The sequence below is a fragment of the Corvus brachyrhynchos genome, unplaced genomic scaffold, assembly GCF_000691975.1.
Source record: "Corvus brachyrhynchos isolate BGI_N302 unplaced genomic scaffold, ASM69197v1 scaffold140, whole genome shotgun sequence".
In the NCBI taxonomy this organism is placed as follows: domain Eukaryota; kingdom Metazoa; phylum Chordata; class Aves; order Passeriformes; family Corvidae; genus Corvus; species Corvus brachyrhynchos.
The window spans coordinates 658,806-676,552 of record NW_008235809.1 but is presented as its reverse complement, the minus strand read 5'-3'; the positions used below and the strand labels follow the sequence as shown (position 1 = coordinate 676,552).

Genomic DNA, 17,747 nt, shown 5'->3' with positions numbered 1-17,747 from the left:
AATGAATCTAAGTTCTACCTTGTCTTGATTTCTAGTTGATCTCAAATTTACAAACTTCCCATGTGAAAATGCCAGCAAGGAAGCAAGACACCAACTGCCTCCCACCCCTGGGATACACACAGGCACAAGGCAGAAGCAGCAGCGGATTTTCAGCCAAACCCCAGGGAAACCAGCTGTGAGAGTGAGTGGCTCTTCCCCAGAGAACCACAGAGCAGAAGCCAACAACTCCCAGTTGCAGACAGATTTTAATTTTCAGGGCTGAGTTCAGTAAGCCAGTGTTTAAAACAGAGATTTATCTTGCATCTGGGGAAGGTTAACTAATTCACAAAGAGGAAAGAAAAGCTGAAGTGCCTTTGAGGAGGCGGTGGCTCTGGTGTGCTGGCCAATTGATGAGGTTTGTCAGGGCTCATCAGTATTTGCTCTCTGCAGTCTTTTATTGCATCCCCATCCTGTAATGCCTAAAAGCTGCGTCTAACACCATGTACCGAAATGCACACTATTATGTATTCCTGGGGTGTGGATGGGGTTATCTGTTGCTTGCTGCAGCTCCTCTGTGTCCCTTCACCAGGCAGTGTATTTCTGGAGTTTGAGGATGGGGAGCTGAACCATTCCACCCATCAAGTCCTACCCCAACACCAACACCGTCTCCGGCCTCAGTGCCTCTTAATTAAGCCTCTTCTTCCAGTTTTGCAATTGGCACATACTTCCCACTAATATTTTTTTAAAAATTAAGATAAACAATATGCAATATAGCCCTGATATTTGCCAAAACAAAGATGCAGGATTGCAGCATTCAAATTCATGAAGGTATCTTAATCTCAGTCCAGGGTTTCCGGGACCTACCCTGGTGGTGGGAGATCAGACTGGATTGGAGACTTATTTGACATAGTGCCTTCCTGTCCTACTTTTTCCAGCTATCCAAAAACAGTTTAATTAAGCCCTTCTAAAGGACATAAGAAGCTTACAAATTAACAATCAAGTTATTGGGGTTTTGGGCTTTATACTTAGACGACAATTAAAGATACATGGACAAGCATGAAAGGGAAGGGCAGTGCTGTTCATACAGGTGCATGGTAACACCAGGGACATGGTACTACTGAATGTTAATCACCCCATCAAACAACAGGACGAAAGCATAGTCATTGAAACATCAACAGACAATATTGTCATTCCCTCTAAATTAATGATTTCATGTACCTCAGACAGGGAACTCTGCATAGCTGACTCCATAGGTACAGCCTGACATTGCAGATCTTCATTGCGTTAATTCCCTGTTATTGGAAGGATCTGATGCTATTAATTTTTACATCCGTTCAATTTCATATGCTTTTCTTGACAAATACTTCTAAGACAAAATAATTTAAAACTCACTGCAATTAAACCCTTTGTGATGGCTTCCATTTAAAAAAACAATAGTCAAAGCCATGAAAGAGAGGCAAACATTAATTAATAAACGCATTCACAAATCAAGCTCTAAACCTCTGACAAGACTTTGTCAGAAATACTCAATAGCCATAAGTTTCTGTTGAAAGCCCCAGTAGGTCAGCTTGTAAATCAATTCCAGCTTTTCCTCTGTAACTCAAGAAAGTCTTTGGTACTTCCAGAAATTACAGAATTTGAAGAGGGGGAAGGACAAAGCCACAAAGCAGAGGAGTCTCACACCAGATTTCCTTGGAGCTATTATGGTGTCTATCATCATTTAGCTTAAAAATCCTACACAATATAGGCCAGCTCAACAGTACTCATCGTCATCATCAGTCCTTTTGTAGGAAAGGTGCTTGTCAAAGCAAAAGTAAATGGACAGGAGTTTGCTTGTGGCTAGAAACAAGCCTTTTCAAGTCTAACAAGGATCAACCCAGGACCAGTCTGTGAGCTGCTGTTTTCCTTACTGGTTTTTTTGTTCAGCCACATCAGCTGGTGGTGGCTCCTCCAGATGAGTATTTTGTTTCGATAAATTGAACGTCACACTTCAGGACACAACATTTCAGCCATCAAGGCACCACACTGGGGCTGGATGATGGAGTTGAGGCTGGAGCAGGGCCTGGGCGCCTCCACCAGCCCCATCCCCGAGCGCGCAGAAGCAGGGCAAGTTCTCCTAATGACCCAAAGCTCCACAGTGATACCCTTCCAATGCTGGCAAACACTGACACAGAGACTTCAAAGAGGGAAGGGAGTATTTTACAGGAGATATTTTTAAGTTAGAGAGAAATCAAGTTTCTCTTTTATTTACACGCAAATATTCAGTTCCTCTCCATCTCATTTTCCCTTTCTGTGCTAGCAACATTTCTGTAGATGCTCTCTCTGGTTAAAAACAACATACTTAACTGTCCTGTTGCATGCTCAGCTTTTAAAGCCAACAGTTCTTCATATCAAGGCAGAAAATACAGTTCCACAACCACAGTTAAATAAATTACTTAGGAAATCATCCAGCTGAAATAGGTTTTCCATGATTACGATAAATTATAGATGTGATTTGTTGGCGTATTAGTTACAAATGCATGTGTACCAGTCTGCTGGCCAAAACATTCCAAGATCAAAGGAGAAGCTGAAAGTGGACAAGATTATTTATTATCTTGATGAATACCACACTCAAGAAGTTGTCATCACAGCCGTGGGCTGTACAAGTACAGAACAAATAGATACTGTCCTCAAAAACCAAGTGCTGAAGCAGAGATCATGAAACAGATCCAGGTACTAGTCAAGGAGGAATTAATGCATCAACACCTCACTTTTTAATTTCACTGTATTAAAAAAGTATAGTTAAATCTCTTTCACTTCATCATGCTGCCTCTGTCATCATGTAACAATTATGTAAGGCAGTATAATTAAAAATAAACTTTTCACTCCCCAGCAGCAGTTATGCAATAACTTTTAATTAACTGAGATACTTCATGTTCAAGAGAACATTTAAGGAGTTTAAGTTAAAACTAAATTCCCTTCCTCATAGCTTCATTTTCAAATCCTCTAGCAGAAACTATCTGCATTTTCTTCTCATCTCTCCAGTACAAAGATGGTTTGTCAGGTTTTATTTGGTTTTATCTGCTTGCAAGATGCTGTCTCAGGGTCCTAAAAATGCAGGGACATATTTTGTACAATCTGTCAGCAACTGTCTTCAGATGGAAGGCTACAGGGAGATTTCTTATCGGAATGAGTCACAAAAATGGATTATCCCCTCTTAATCCTCCTTACACTGGCAAATTTCTTTATTTGTTTTGTACGATAGAAATAAAATAAAAGTTAAAATTGGCCTGATGAAACCATGTAAGAACCTTTTTCTCTTGGAACGCTCTGGCAGAAGAGAGCATCGCTCTGCCATTTTAGAGAGCCATGGAGCTTCCAGCACCCGCTCCATTCTTCTCCAAAAGCAAGCATCTCCCTACTTCCAGGACCCATTCTGGCACTATGGATGGCCTCCCCCCTTACTTTGGGCTTTTGTCATATCCTGTTCCCCTACATGATGTTCAGTAGCTGTGTTTTGAGAGTTCTTTAGGCTTTTTTGAAAAGTCATCTTCTCTCCACAAACTAAACAAACAAGAAATCATTTAACCTGTTTTCTTCACAAAACCATGAAAGTCTTTTTCACCATAAAAGTCTTACTAATCTGCATTCACTTGAAATGCAAATATTTTTCACAAAATTGTTCTGCTAATTTTCATGAAAGCCAGCACCTTACAGGATCACAACCCCCTCACTGAAACTCTCTTTCAGTTAAATCTCAAAAGAACAAAACCTGAGCTTGGGTAACCTCCCCTCCATTTTGAATGGGGATTTAGGAAGAGAAGGGTGAGTTTTGCTGCTGTTTGCTAATCCCAACAGAGAGAAAAAAGAACCCAAACTGCCTGAAAGCTCATCCCTGAAAATAATGTGATTTTCCTATAGGATTTTAAAAAATGCATCTCTTCATAGATTTGAGCTTAAAGAGGGAAAAAAGAGGTCTTCATACTTCTAACATATGGTCCATGGCCAACTTTTAGTGCAAAGCTGCCCCACCAGGCAGCGAGCTGATGGACAGAATGGAAACCAGGGCTGCTTCTTTATGGTTATTTCCTTGCTTATTGGATTTGGATTTTTAGTTTCACTCTGAAATGCTGCCATGCTACACTGAGTACGTAGTAGCTGGCATCACTTTAAAGGCCCCAGCAGATCTCAGTCAGCAAACCAGATTAGTTACACCATGCAGGAAGGAGGGCTTGTGTGTTTTGGGGAGCGACGGGGAAACAGGAAGACATCCCGTTGCGGTGGTGAAAGCGGCACTGGTGGAGGGAGAGGGAGGGGAGGAAAGCAAGCCTGCTCTGAAATTTGACTTTCATCTCAGACAGCGTGCTCCACTTAACTGCACAAGGCCATTACGCACGGATACGACTCAAACGTCCTGGGAGACTCTGTCAGACTGCACCGCACGTGAACAGTCTCACTGCCAGAGCAGAAGTTGGTGTCTTGTCATGCCACATCAAATCCAGGTTAGTGAGCGCTGTCAGGGCTGTGGAGCAGCACAATCAGTGTCTGCATCAGCGCAGGCGGCGTCCTCCAGGTGACACGCAAAGGCAGCGGTGGGTGAGCACCTGAGCAAGCTCGGAGGGCAGCAGCACTGCTGGGTAACATCCCTTTGCGCCAGAAAACATCCTGCCGCTCGAGGTTTCATCTTCCACCCATATGAAGGAGGCTGCACCCATTTCCACGTGCCTGTGCCATTGCTAATCTGCCAGTCACTTTGAAGGGGGTGTGGGGCCAAGTGCTTCCTGTAAATTACTCCTTTCTCTGCAAAACCCGCTTAATGGAATTAAATGAAGGATCTGTTTGGCCCACGGAGTATGCGAAGTACAAAATTAAATTTTATCTCAATCCATTACAGAAAGTTCCAAAATGGAGACAAATTTTCAGTCATAGGCTGATAAAAGTCATTACAAAAAGTACAGTGCAAAAGCATGAAAGGCTTTTTTCCTCCTACAAACCATTTTGAAATGTATGGTTTATTCAAGGCATGTATGTCATTAAAGAATTATAAATGACAGCTAGAGAGGAACAGGATAAGGAGAAAACTTTAATTATTTTAAAATTTTCTTTTCCAGTTTTTTGGATAGACAAGAAAAAGAATTAAAGCAGAATCATAAAGATTACTCCACAAGGAAAAAAAAAAAAAGGAAAAAAATGTCCCCCACGTGCTACCTAAGATACCAAAGTTAAACATATCTGACAATCATCTATTCATTAAAATATAAATTTGGCTAATCCCCTTGGGCTTAACAATTTCCAAAATGCAGCCTAATGTGTCCTGGGCTGCATCCAGAGCCCCGTGGACAGCAGGGGAGGGAGGGGATTGTGCCCCTCTGCTCCGCTCTGCTGAGACCCACCTGGAGCAGCGCATCCAGCTCTGGGGTCCCAGCACAGGAGGGACAGGGACCTGCTGGAGCCAGTCCAGAGGAGGCACCAAGATAATCAGAGGGATGGAGCATCTCTCCTGTGAGGAAAGGCTGAAAGAGCTGGGTTTGTTCAGTCTGGAAAGGAGAAGGCTTCAGGGTGATCTAACTATGGCCTTCCAGTACCTGAAGGGAGCTGACAAGAAAGCTGGAGGGAGACAATTTACAACAGCCTGGTAGGACAAAGGGAAATGGGCTCAAACTGGAAGAGGTTTAGTTTAGATTAGATCTTAGGAAAAAATCCTACAGTGAGAGTGGTGAAACACTTGGCACAGGTTGCCCACAGGAGTTGTGGATGCCCCATCCTGGCAGTGTTGAAGGCCAGGCTGGATGGGGCTCTGAGCAACCTGGTCTAGGGAAAGGTGTCCCTGCCCATGGCAGGGGGGTTGAAATGAGATGACTTTTAAGGTCCCTTCCAACCCAAGCTGATCTATAATCCTATGATCCCTAACCTAAAGTTAAGGTACAATATTTTCCCCTCTATTCTGTCGCTTCTTTTTTTTTTAATTTTTCAGGGCTTTTTCCACTAACAAAAGAAGAGGAAGTTATTTTATTATTTTGGACCTACCTGGAAACGCTGCTTCCTCAGCAGTCAGATTTTACTTAGGGCATGACTCTCTTCCCTGTCAAAGGATTGTACCCTGCATAGGAGACGATAAAGGAATAGCAAAACAATTGCGTGAAATATTATGAGTATCTGGGAATTACATCACCTTATCAATACAAAAAAAGCATGCAAAAAGATAGAAACATATTAGGTCATGTACTGGTCACAAACCACTAGTTCCCTTTCACCTGTGATCCTCCTGTCTTTGCCTGCATCACCTCTGACAACACTCTTGATGCCCTGACTGACCATCACTCAAGGGCTGTGTGACAATACTTGCTGCATGCCTGTCACCTCTGGCTTACACCTTCTTCACCTCCCCAGGAAGAGACATAAGCTGTGCATGGATCATAAAGATGGTCTTCCAGAACCATAATAGTATTTTAGCATGACATGCACACAGAGTGCCATCTTGGGGCAACCTACTACTAAGTTTTCCTGATATTTTGTCACTGTAGGAACTACACACTGGATTAATTTCAGCTCAGTTCTTCTGCCTGTGTTATATATCTGAATGCATGTTTGAGCTGCTTGAAAAGAAAGGTGGCTTTTTGAAGGAACAATTGATTAGATTTTTCTAGATGTCAATGTGAAGGCTACCTGAGCTGCCCAAAGCACTGCCAGTTTTTATGCCCTGAATGCAGGAGCAAAAGCTCTGACAGCACTTGTTTTTGGTCAGATGACCACACGTATATACACCTGTATACTGATTAAATTAATAAAACCACAGAAAAGACAGCCTGCAAGAAACATAGCCTCTGCTTTTAAGAAGTCAGCTATTGCACAGGGGGAAAAAAATATTCACAGCTCATTCTTGGAGAAATTACTAAAAATTAAAGCACTATATTAACGGCAGAAGGGCTGAGCTGCTCCTATGATTCTCTTTCTGCTGTGGAGGCAGTGCAAAACACCTTGTCTCAGGGTGTGCTCTGCTTGAGTCCACCCAGGATCAGTCCAAAAGCAATGCCATGTCTTAACTCTGATGTTCAGCCTTACCCCATGCAACTCTCAAACCCGTGTCTGACACACACAAAAACCCCACTGATAATCCCTCAGGTGGAGCAATACGGTGGTACAGAGGGGTTTCCAAGACCTGTGCCTAGCCCGCAGGAGAGCAACGATCCCAAAATGGCCATACAACATCAGCACCACACAGAGTTGTTAGGCAGCGGAGAAGAAATGCTCTGAGGAGACGAAGAACTCCGTTGTAGTAACACTTCTATCCTTCTTACAATAATTCAATACCAACAGGAAAAAATACCAGCCCTTCCTATAAATATACTTAAAGTATTACTACCATGTGTGTGAAGAAGGGTTTTTGCACTTCCTTTCATTGCAGAGCTTAAATCCTGGCACGATCTCAAGTGAAAGATGAAGCCAGGGGTCTGCTGCAGAGCCTGTGTGTACACCACAAACCACCAGGCGCCTTGGCACAGCCCAGCTCCGCCAGCAGCTCTGCTCCTGAGGGCCAGGACCAAAATAACCCCATGGGAAAACTTCCAGAGCCACTACCTACCCACTTTAACAAATACAACTCACACTAATTTTCAAAGTACCCTGTTTTATTCACTGAATAATGAATAGGCATGAGGAAACCACCAGCAGAATTTAGAAGAGGTCCAGTGTTCAAAATTAGCCCCCATGGAGATGTACAAGGAGACAAGGGACAGGCAACAAGAGAGGTTACAGAAATAAGAATACATAATCTGTAGAACAGATACTAAAGCTTTCATACACAGGGATGGCATCTCTTACACACCAGAACCTGCACACAACTGTCCATACATGGAGCCTGAACAGCAAAGCACTCGTGGGAAACACCCTAGGTTGGAACAAGCTGGTTTCTACCTGCCAACCATCAGGCAGACCCAGAAGTCCATCTTTCTGTGCCCTTTCTCACAGGGCTAGTGCTTGGACCCAAAGAAGCATTTAGAAGAGGGAGGGACAGGCTATGAACAGTCTCTGCAGCATGACCACAAATCAAGCAACAGTGTGCAGAAGGCTGAAACCACAAATGTTATCAGTCCCCATCTAGGTGACCTCCAGCCCACATGATTGAACTTACCAGCCATGAAAAAGTCGCAAGTATGGCAAATGAAACACAATCTGGTGTCTCCTCTCCTGAGGGTCACTCAAAGGCTGCCACAGCACCAGACCAACTTTATACATGCAGATCCTCTGATACCCCATGTCTACACAGGTAGATTCACCCAGGTTAAAGTAAATTTGTGTGCAAACCAATATTACTCTTCTTGGTTAATGGGACATGGGATGGAATAAAGTCAATTTGTAATAAAAGTTCCAAAAGGCCAATTGTCAGGGAATTCATTGAGAACAGCATTTCATGAGGACAGGTCCTTAGTTTTCTCCTACACCACCTGAGATCCTTCAGCCAGGCAGGAAACCACCAAATACCAACAAAAACAATGAAAACAAATGGTCTCATGCTTTTTCTGGAGGCCTTTGCAGTAAGAAGTGGGGCCAGTGCCAAGCAGAGAGAATGGATACTGGCAGCCATGTGGTAGATTACTCCCCGACCTAGATGCCAGCTTTTTGCAGAGAAGTTTCTGCAGCCTGCAAAGAGAAAGTCAGGGCCCAGGCTTGCGTCATCCCACCCCTGAGTCATCCCACCACAAAGATCCTCTCCCCTACCATCACTCTTCAGCCTGGCTCACGTAATTATTACTGCAGAGCTGCAATCATCCCTGTGCAGTCACAGCAAAGCCGGGATCCCCACCCACACACAAAGAAAAGAGCCACACTCGCCCCAAATTCAACACCTGAACAGGAAACTGAGACCCCAGGATAAAAAGGGGAGGCAGGAGGGCTCCTGTCAGGATCCTCCAGGGATTCATGAAGGGAATGCCGCCAGAGATATAGGATGCCCTACAAAAGGGGACAGGAGAGGGGACAGAGCAGTGGTGGGGGATGGATAATCTCTGCCTGGCTGGTGCCTGTGACCAGGTTATGTCAGGTGCTATTAAGGCACGAACTGTGAGCATGTGTGTCTGAAACCCCACTGCAGACTGCTCCAGCAGCCTTTAAATGAAAACTCCTTTGAAAAAAAAAAATGAACTAAAAAAAAAACCAAACACAAACAACAGCACACCCTACGCAGCAGTTAAGGGAGAAAAACATGCACCCAAATATGCCTAGGGGAGCAAACCAAGGAGACCCACACTTTCAAAACCACCCTCCTCCCCTGGGCTGAGTGCTGCTGCTGCCGTTTCGTCTGCTCAGCTCCACCGCCCGTCCATGTCCCCTGAAGGCAGAGCTGCAGCCACCGGGGAGCTCTGCCGTGCCTTCAAAGAGCCTAAACTGGGTCAGCAGAACGGAGAGAAAAAACCTGATTAAAGCATGAAGAAAGCAAGCAGACCTGCTGGCTGAGAGACAGCAGAAGGCAGGGAAAGGCACTCACAGGCTCTGCATCTCCTCGGAGGCACAGAAAGACAAGGGCTGCTGGTCCCCCCCCTTCCACAACTGCAGGGAGGGAAATGCATTTCGCAAATCTGTTATGGGATGCAGGCAAGAGAAGCACATTTGAGGATGGGGGAGTATAAGCAGATAAGTGTGTCCCTCTGTCGCCCATGCAGCATTCTGCCTAGGGCCACCCTCACCCACATTTCCAGTCAATTTATTCTGACTTAAACCAAGTGAAACAATTTAAATCCATGCAAATCTAAAACCTTTCATGAGCCTTATGGCTACGGTTTGCACCATCCTTCCTTGTGCCTGAGTAAACCCCGAGATGTCGGAGGAAGAGCCCCAACAGCTGCCAAACTCAAGCAGCATCTTTTGGATGCAATCAAAAATGCTAAACAGGATAAACAGGAGACCAAGAGGAGGAAGCTTTGTTTCTCTGACAGAGACTTCTGACCTTAAAATAAAACAAGCCAAAACCACTTCTGTGTTTGTAGCTGAAGCTCAGCAAATGGGTATGGGGGCTGCCAAGTCCCAGGAGTGAGGTGGATCCTTAAGAAACACACGACTGCCAGAGAGCTGGGGTGAGATTTGAAAAGAAACAGAGTTTTGCAAACCATGGAACTCGGAGCAGATGAGAGCTCTTGCAGTGACCAAGGCTTTGCTGATGTCCAAACCTGGCAATGGTGGAAAATAGAGATGTTTTTATCCCCTGGTACCACCAAAACCTCCAGAACCGTACACCCCATCTCACTGAAACCTAGCATAAATCTAACCTCACTCTGGAAAACACCTTCTCCAAGCCACAGCACTGAAAAGACAAACAGGTTTTTCTCCACAGATCCTAGGAAACCAGCTCCAGATCCCTCTGTGGAGCTGCACTCCCACCACTGTGGTCTGTAGGCCCACATAAAGCCATCGCACTCTCGCCCTGACCACTGGCTCCAGGGTGGGCTATGTGTTTGCTTAAAGACTTCCAATGAAAATATCATCTTAAGAAATCACAACAGCACGGGATGGGTGGGGAGAACATTCCCCACTAGAAAGAATCCAAGCTCTGCAATTGCACATATCATATCTAGATATTATTGTAAAGACCTCTGTCTACAGAAGGAATAAGAGATTTGATCTAGTACGCAAATAAAAATCAGAAATTTCTCCTGTCAGCCATGAAAAAGGCTATCAATAATTCATTTTAACAAAAAAGGAGATCAAAGAAAAATGCTGTGTTAGTTTGACATTTTGATATGTTGGCTCAGGATTCTTCTTTAATGTAATATGTAACAAACAGCATAGTTCATCTATAAATGCCAGATATGCTTGTAAATTGTTGAATATAGCAGGTCCTATTAATATTCACTTAGACTTTTCAAATTAATTCAGTTTCACTGCCTTTACATCACATTTACTGCCTCTACCCAGCAGTTGTAGGTCAAGTGGAGCTCTCAGAAATGCTACACAGAATTTCCAAAGATAAAGTTTCAGATTTGTAACCACATTTTCATCTATTTCTTCATGTTACCCACCACATAGCCTAATGTTCAACCCAACTTGTTTGACTATTACGTACTTGCTGTGAATTGCTTCTGAAAATTGTAGAGCCAAGAGCCAGAAAGAGGTGCTTGTGTCCTAAATCAACTGTCTGTGCAAGTTCACACTCATATATTGTGGTTTGATTTCACTTACAATTTCCTTATGGGCATTTGGTGGAGTGGATGAAGTGTATTATAATCCAGAAAGCACATGCTTGCAATCCATGGATTGCAGTGTTATGTTGCAAGAGGTATTTATTGCAATGGAGAACTGTTGGCAAATTTAACATATATTGCTCAAGCTCAGTTTGTATTCCCTTCGCTGTGCAGGAGACACAGGGAGACTCACATCTTCTAAATTTCAGCAGGGTAGGGCAAATTTCCTGCAAGATAAAATCCTCTCTAAAATGCAGAAAAGGGTTAACTCTCTGTGACTTACTGATTCCAGGGTCGAGTAGAAAAGTAAATACCCCTGTTGTTACATCACTTTGATTAAGGATTCTCTTTAAAGTACATTTTCAAGCAATATTCAGGCAGTTCTTCTAAAAATTATTTCCCTAGAGTGAAGTCCTTGATGGTAACAAAGCTTTGTTAGAGGCTGACACAGCATGTGCTGTCTTTGGAGGGAAAGCAGTGGTCACTCATGTCCTGAGCATGGCTGGATAGTACAAACTCTTGGATACAGACTTGTAGATCCATGGCTTTTCTCTGTCTTGTAGCTTTCAAATTAGTAGTTACATTGGCTGCTCTGTCTAGGAAAGAGCTGCAGTTTGTTGGAGGAGGCAACAGTTACCGAAAGTGATGACACCCAGATGGTAATGCTGTTACCTGATCCAGATGATAAAGTTGTATCATCCTTGTTACATCCAGTCTGCTGTATACAAGAAGAGCCAAAATCATGAGGGTTTTTTTTTTCCACCAAGTGTCTGCAGCATGCCATGCTGACAGTTGCACCTACTGGAATCCTACAGCATCACCATATCTCCAAAAACAGCGATCACAAAATCGTGCATTCCTTGCTGGACTGCTTTTAGCCATGAGGCAGCCAGGCCGACTGTCCTCCCTGCCAAGGAGAAAACTGCCAGAGGAAAGCCTTTTCCTCACACACTTCAACCCAAGGACTCCCATTCTCATGAATGCTCATTCCCAACAAATCCAATCCCCAAAACTCCCACCCCCACATACAGTGTCTCTGGGATCAGTGCTATTTGTAGGGAAGCAGCTCCAAGGACAAGGGCTTAAAGCCAGGGCCACCCACATCTCTATATCTGCCTGACTCTTTGGCATCCCTCAGACCATGCAGGTGTTGCACCATATTGAGGACAGCAAGTCCTGGACATGCCTGCAGATGATATACCTGCAGGTGGGACCAGCTGGTCCCAAAGCTGGCCTTGGGTCTTCCCTTAATCACATGTGGAATATGCACAGGGAGCAGAAGAAAAATGTTCAAGCTAAAGACAGCTCTCGAGTCTTCCTTAGTCTGGTTTTTGCACATGCTAATAAATTTGTTAAATCACTTAGATGCTTTCGAAAATTTCAGTCACTGTTGGAATAATCCCCCAAAAAATCCCAAAAGAATCTCAAAAAAGCTACTGCCATTCACTCAAAGGGCTACAGTGCAAACTACAAACCTCTGAAACCTGTTTTTAAAAAGCCACTCCAGAGCAGGAGGTAAGGAATAGCCACAGCCAGCCACCAACAGACTGACATGCAGCAGGGTCCCATCTGGCAGCATAAATTTTATTTCTGATTACAAAAAACACAGCCCAGAGGCGCAGCAGCTGGACGAGGATCTGGCAGCTCAGATTGCGACCCCCCCACTAACAGGACAGCTCCCAGTTCCTGGGATTGGGGTCTGAAGCAGGTACTCTGCCCTGGTTCCAGCAACACCACCAAACAGAGGAGAACAGGAGCACTGAGCTGAATTCATGGGGGTTTAAAGCACAAGACACAACTTTACATGAGCCTGACCAGTCTCAGATCTTCACTTGCATCATGAAATCAGGAGCGGGGGGGAATGCTTCCCTGACATGCAGTACAAGCACAAATACATTATTATTTGAAAGGCTGTACAAAGGTTAAGTCTTTAATCCCCTTAATCCAGACGACAAACAAACAAAACCCCAAGAATGGGATCCTAGAGCACAACTGAGCGCTGCCAGGTCTCTTGCGGGGGTCTCTATTCACATTGCTGCAGCCGGTTATGAGCCTCCAGCTAAAAAGTTGCTGCAAAGAAAATAGAAGCGGGCATGGTTTTATTACCCAGTTCTTTCAAGTTTATCATGGGCAATTTGGCAGCCTGGGCTCATGTTTCAGTGAGCAGGGTTTAATCCTCAGGTCAGTGGTGCCAGGGTTACTGGATTTCCAGGTCTGGCTGCTGTTACTCTCCTACTGACTCTCAAGTGCAGTGACTCCTCTTATTTGTTACTCACACACAGGGAAAATGCAGATTCTGCTGAATAAAATCAAGAGTGATCAAGGCAGAGGAGGAATCAGATAGTGACACAGAGCAGCATCAGAAGATGAACTGCAGTGTGTTTGGGGCCGAGGAGAGCTCCTCTTTTGGTGCACCTTACGGAAAAAATGGGGGTCAGTGCTATGCATGCCAGCATTTGTACCACTCCCCAACCATGACACTGAGGTAAGCAGGCACCGATGCAGGCATTCAAAGGGTTAAACGGATTTAGGACCTGACCTGGGTTTATAGAATACTGGGAAATTCTAAACACAGGAAGAGTGTCACTAATTTCAGTAGGAGTATTCACGCAATTCAAAGTAGATGTGTGGTTATTTACCTTGCTGAATCAAGTCTACAGGAAAGGTCTAAGCCAGTGAAATAAGCAGCACATTTAAAATGGCACAACCCTTTCTGCCATACAGCCCATCACACGCTGGTGAGCTACCAAAGATGAGGTGCAAGAAGTTGTAATATAAAACCACATTTCCTCTCATAGTCTTTCTCATCTTTTCCATATCTGTCTTACCAAGTATGAGCCATTCAGTGCAGAGTCTGTCAATTTAAAGAGCAGAATTGGTGGACATGATCTAAAAGGTCACAACTTCAGCAGTACATAGATAAGCCAGCAGAAGAGTTAACAGCACTGATACAGCCCAACCCTTGACAAGAATTTCTAACAGTCTTCTTGGGAACGAAAAGTCCCTTTTCTCCTCATTTTGGATACTCTCCGGGTTGCTGCAACAGCTCCCTAGGCCTCTCCCCACTTTGCTACAAGTTGAATTGGACCCAATCTCTCACTCTGAGCAGAGGTCAGACCAGTCACACTAGCAGAGCAGCAGAGCATGTGAAGGCTGGAGGGATGCGAGATGTTCTGTGGTTGCTGAGCAGTCACTCTGGTGAGTATGAAGCACACCAGACCTACATCAACAATTCTCAGGGTGGTACGGGCCACCACTACAGTCCTGCCCACTGTGTCCTCACTGGAGCCAGAGCTGCAGATCACACACAGAAAAGAAAATGCAAAAGGCAATTGGATGATGCAGATAAAAATGATGTGATCCAGCCTCCAAATCTCAGCACACAGGGGTAGAAAAAGGAGAACACAAAGGCTCCTACCCCAGCTGATGAGACAAACACTAACCAAATTCAAAGCGATGCGCAATGGCACAGGCAGCTCCTGCTCTGCACAACTCTCTATCTTCTCTGGTCTCAGCAAATTCTGCTAAAGCATGTTATACATTTGAGATTATACGTGCAGTGAGAGGAAAAACTAGACAGGAGGAGGTGCAGATAAAGACACAGTGCAGTTCCCCATTTGTAACTGGGCCCTGAATTACTGTTAGAACAAGGCTCCCTCTGCCATGAGGATGGCAACTGTCTGATCTCATTCTGTAAAACTGCAAAGGTCACTGCAAAATTACTGCTCACTTCTGGTTTCATTTGAAAAGAAAAAAATTCCATGGTCCATTTAGATCATTTGGGAGCAGGCAGCCCTCTCCCAGCTCCCAGGACAGAGGTCCCATCTGCCCAGTTTTTCACCCCACTTTTGCAAAGCCCAACAGTTGTGTTTCAAGATTCATTATAAAATTGAAAGAAAAGGGGCAATGACTGTACAGCCCAGAAAGGGTGAAAAGGACTATGAAGGGCAATAAAGCCCCTTATTTATGTGGAGACTGCTCATGCCATACTCTATCAGGCTGCCAGGCTCCCCGCCTGCCTGAGTGCTGACAGCCTTTCCATCCCTGGCAGTTCACTAGGTCATGGTCCCTGCTGACATTTCATTCCACTTACCAGCCTGGTTTTCCTTAGCCCCACCAATTCCAGCTCTGATCTCACAACCAGTAGCTCAAGAATAGAACAATTAAAGATTAATGTTATAAATGCATTGAAAGTCGAAAAGTCCAGATTTTTTTTTAATGTCATGCCAGACCTATTCATTTTTAAATCTTACCCTTGTGCTTAAAGACACCAGGCCAGGAGTGTCACTTTTCCCCAGCAGACTGCAAATGCTTTCTTCCTTTCAGCTGCCAGCTACTTTTGTGGGCTTATATATTTTTCTTTATTTAATTATTCACTGTAACACATGAAACATTAAGCAGTTTCTTTCCATGAAGAAATTAGTGCTGTTTCCCAATGACAACATGCTAAGTATCCTTAAAAACAGGAATAAGGAAATGAGTTGACTAGAACAAAGGGGGAAAGGGCAGGGAAAATGAGAGAAGCTTGGAGCAACTAGAATTTACTAACACAAAAACCACATTTCTACGAAAATGGTCACAATTAGCTGATCTGGGAAATAAAAGCAAAAAGAAACAGACTTCTAAAGTGCAAAAATGTTTTCTGATAATTCTGGGCTACAATTCTTCTCTTTCTCAACACTGGTGGCTTTGGGTCAGTGAGAAAGAAGCCACAGATGCAATGTTACAATATGTAACAGTTGTGTTTCCTTAATGGTGCTAAACCCATGATAGCCGTGAGAAATGTCGGTTCTTCCGAAGAACAGAAAGTTAAAGGCTGAAGTCATTAACAAAAGCTGTTCCAAGCCACAATTTTCTCTGTGAAAGCAGGACTGCAAACACAACTTCTAGTGTATGTTCTACTCATTTAATGTCTTTTGCAGTAGCAGCAAGAGATGGTCTCATCAGGTTACAGAGCATTGTGACCTCCTGAGAGCACCCGACACCACTGCACAGGCAACTCACCATCGATCCAGGATGGGACAAACCTGGTGACCTTGACACCTCTGCAGGCTCTGATGAAACTCTTCACTCTGCCCTTGAAAGCCTGGGTAGGATTGTGTGGGCAAAAGGATTTTTCCTGATTCTGGTGTTTATTTGTTGAGTCACAGAGGTAAAACTATCTCTGTTTGATTACTTAAAGCTGTTGGCTGTGGAGATAATCTGTGCATTAGCAGCTGTACAGTGGGTGGTTAGCAGTTCTGAATCTGTAGCTGGAAGCACAGAAGTCATTTTGCACAGTACTTTAAAGCAGAAAACTGAGCATACAGGACAAAAGGCCCACCATGGCTCCATGGAGAAGGTGCTTTCTGCAAGGAGAAATCCTCTCATTTTCTGGTGACGAGGAGGGTGAGCGTCCAGCTGTGTCTTCCTGAACTCCCCCACCGCCCCATGGAGAGAGAACACCTCGAGCAAACACCCAGTGGAGCCTTGACTCCTGCAATTGCAACATCTGTCTCTTTATGCTTTCACAAAAGGAGACTGATTACCACTAGCACAGCTGAAAACAGCAGGTCTCAGCAACTTTTTTTAAGAGCCACAAACTTGCTATCACGAAGCTAAATCCCATTAGCCTTGGGAGTAAGGGGGGCTCAAACCTCCTACCTGGGCACTACTTCTCTGGGAAAGGTGGAACAATGCTCCTGTGCACCGTGGATAAATATTTAGCGTGCAAACACTGCTGGAAACAATGATCTAAACTCTCCATCTGCTAATCAACCAAGCAGCTACTCCTTGCCCACTTGCGTCTGTAGGAGAGCCATAGCAAGCTGCTCCTTCCCAAGGCAGCATAACTTTGGTTTGCACATTTTTCTCTGAGGATTTGCAATTTTCCTCCTCTTACCTTCACTTTGTCTGCAGCTGCTGAGTTTTAGTCCTGCCAAGGAGAAGTGGGGGCAGTTTTGGGCAGATTTCAGGCTGGAAGATTTATAAAGAACAGACATCAAAATCAAAGAGCAGAAAACTGATAGAAGATAGCAAGGGATGTGAAACTTCCCAGGGACAGGAATGACAAGAAGCAGAGATGCATACTTGTTTTATTAAAAATCTGCATATGAAAGCAGAGGGGAGCATCCTCACACACAACAGACGTGCTCCGTGCTATCACTTCACTTTGGCCTGAGACAAAGCAGAGACACACAGTTTATGTTAACGTTTAAAGTATCACCTATAGAGGGTTTTTGATTGTTTGGGATTTTTTTTTTTTTTGGGGGGGCCGGGGGAAGAGAGCAGCAGTTTTGCCAACACTCTACATGCAAATGTGGTACATATTCACATGCATCCTCCACACAGCCACAAGTGCACCAAAGATCTGTAGGCACAATTGGTAATATCTGGAACACATTAAAAAATTAGAGTGTGTAGTTCCCTCAGCAGCTGTACTACTTTTCTCGAAGTCTTTCCTAATTAACATACATTGAGGAGCTACCAACAATCACAGACCCAAGGTCGTCATGTTCAGCTTCCTTTCTAAACAAGGCACAGAAAAAAACACCTTCAGCACTGGCAACACTGCAGTCTCACGTGTCACAGAACTAAAACTTCAGTCTCTTTGTCATAAGCCCCCCACCCCTTTCC

The 17,747-nt window shown here is 44.2% G+C and overlaps 1 protein-coding gene across 1 annotated transcript in view; it reads right to left on the bottom strand.

Moving 5' to 3' along the window:
• The window catches only part of PDZD2 (PDZ domain containing 2), a 201,979-nt gene that overhangs the window by 173,862 nt on the left and 10,370 nt on the right, over window positions 1-17,747 (bottom strand). Inside the window, 1 exon segment of the mRNA XM_008629068.2 lies at window positions 5,986-6,058. The gene's annotated coding sequence lies outside the window, so the exon portion shown is untranslated.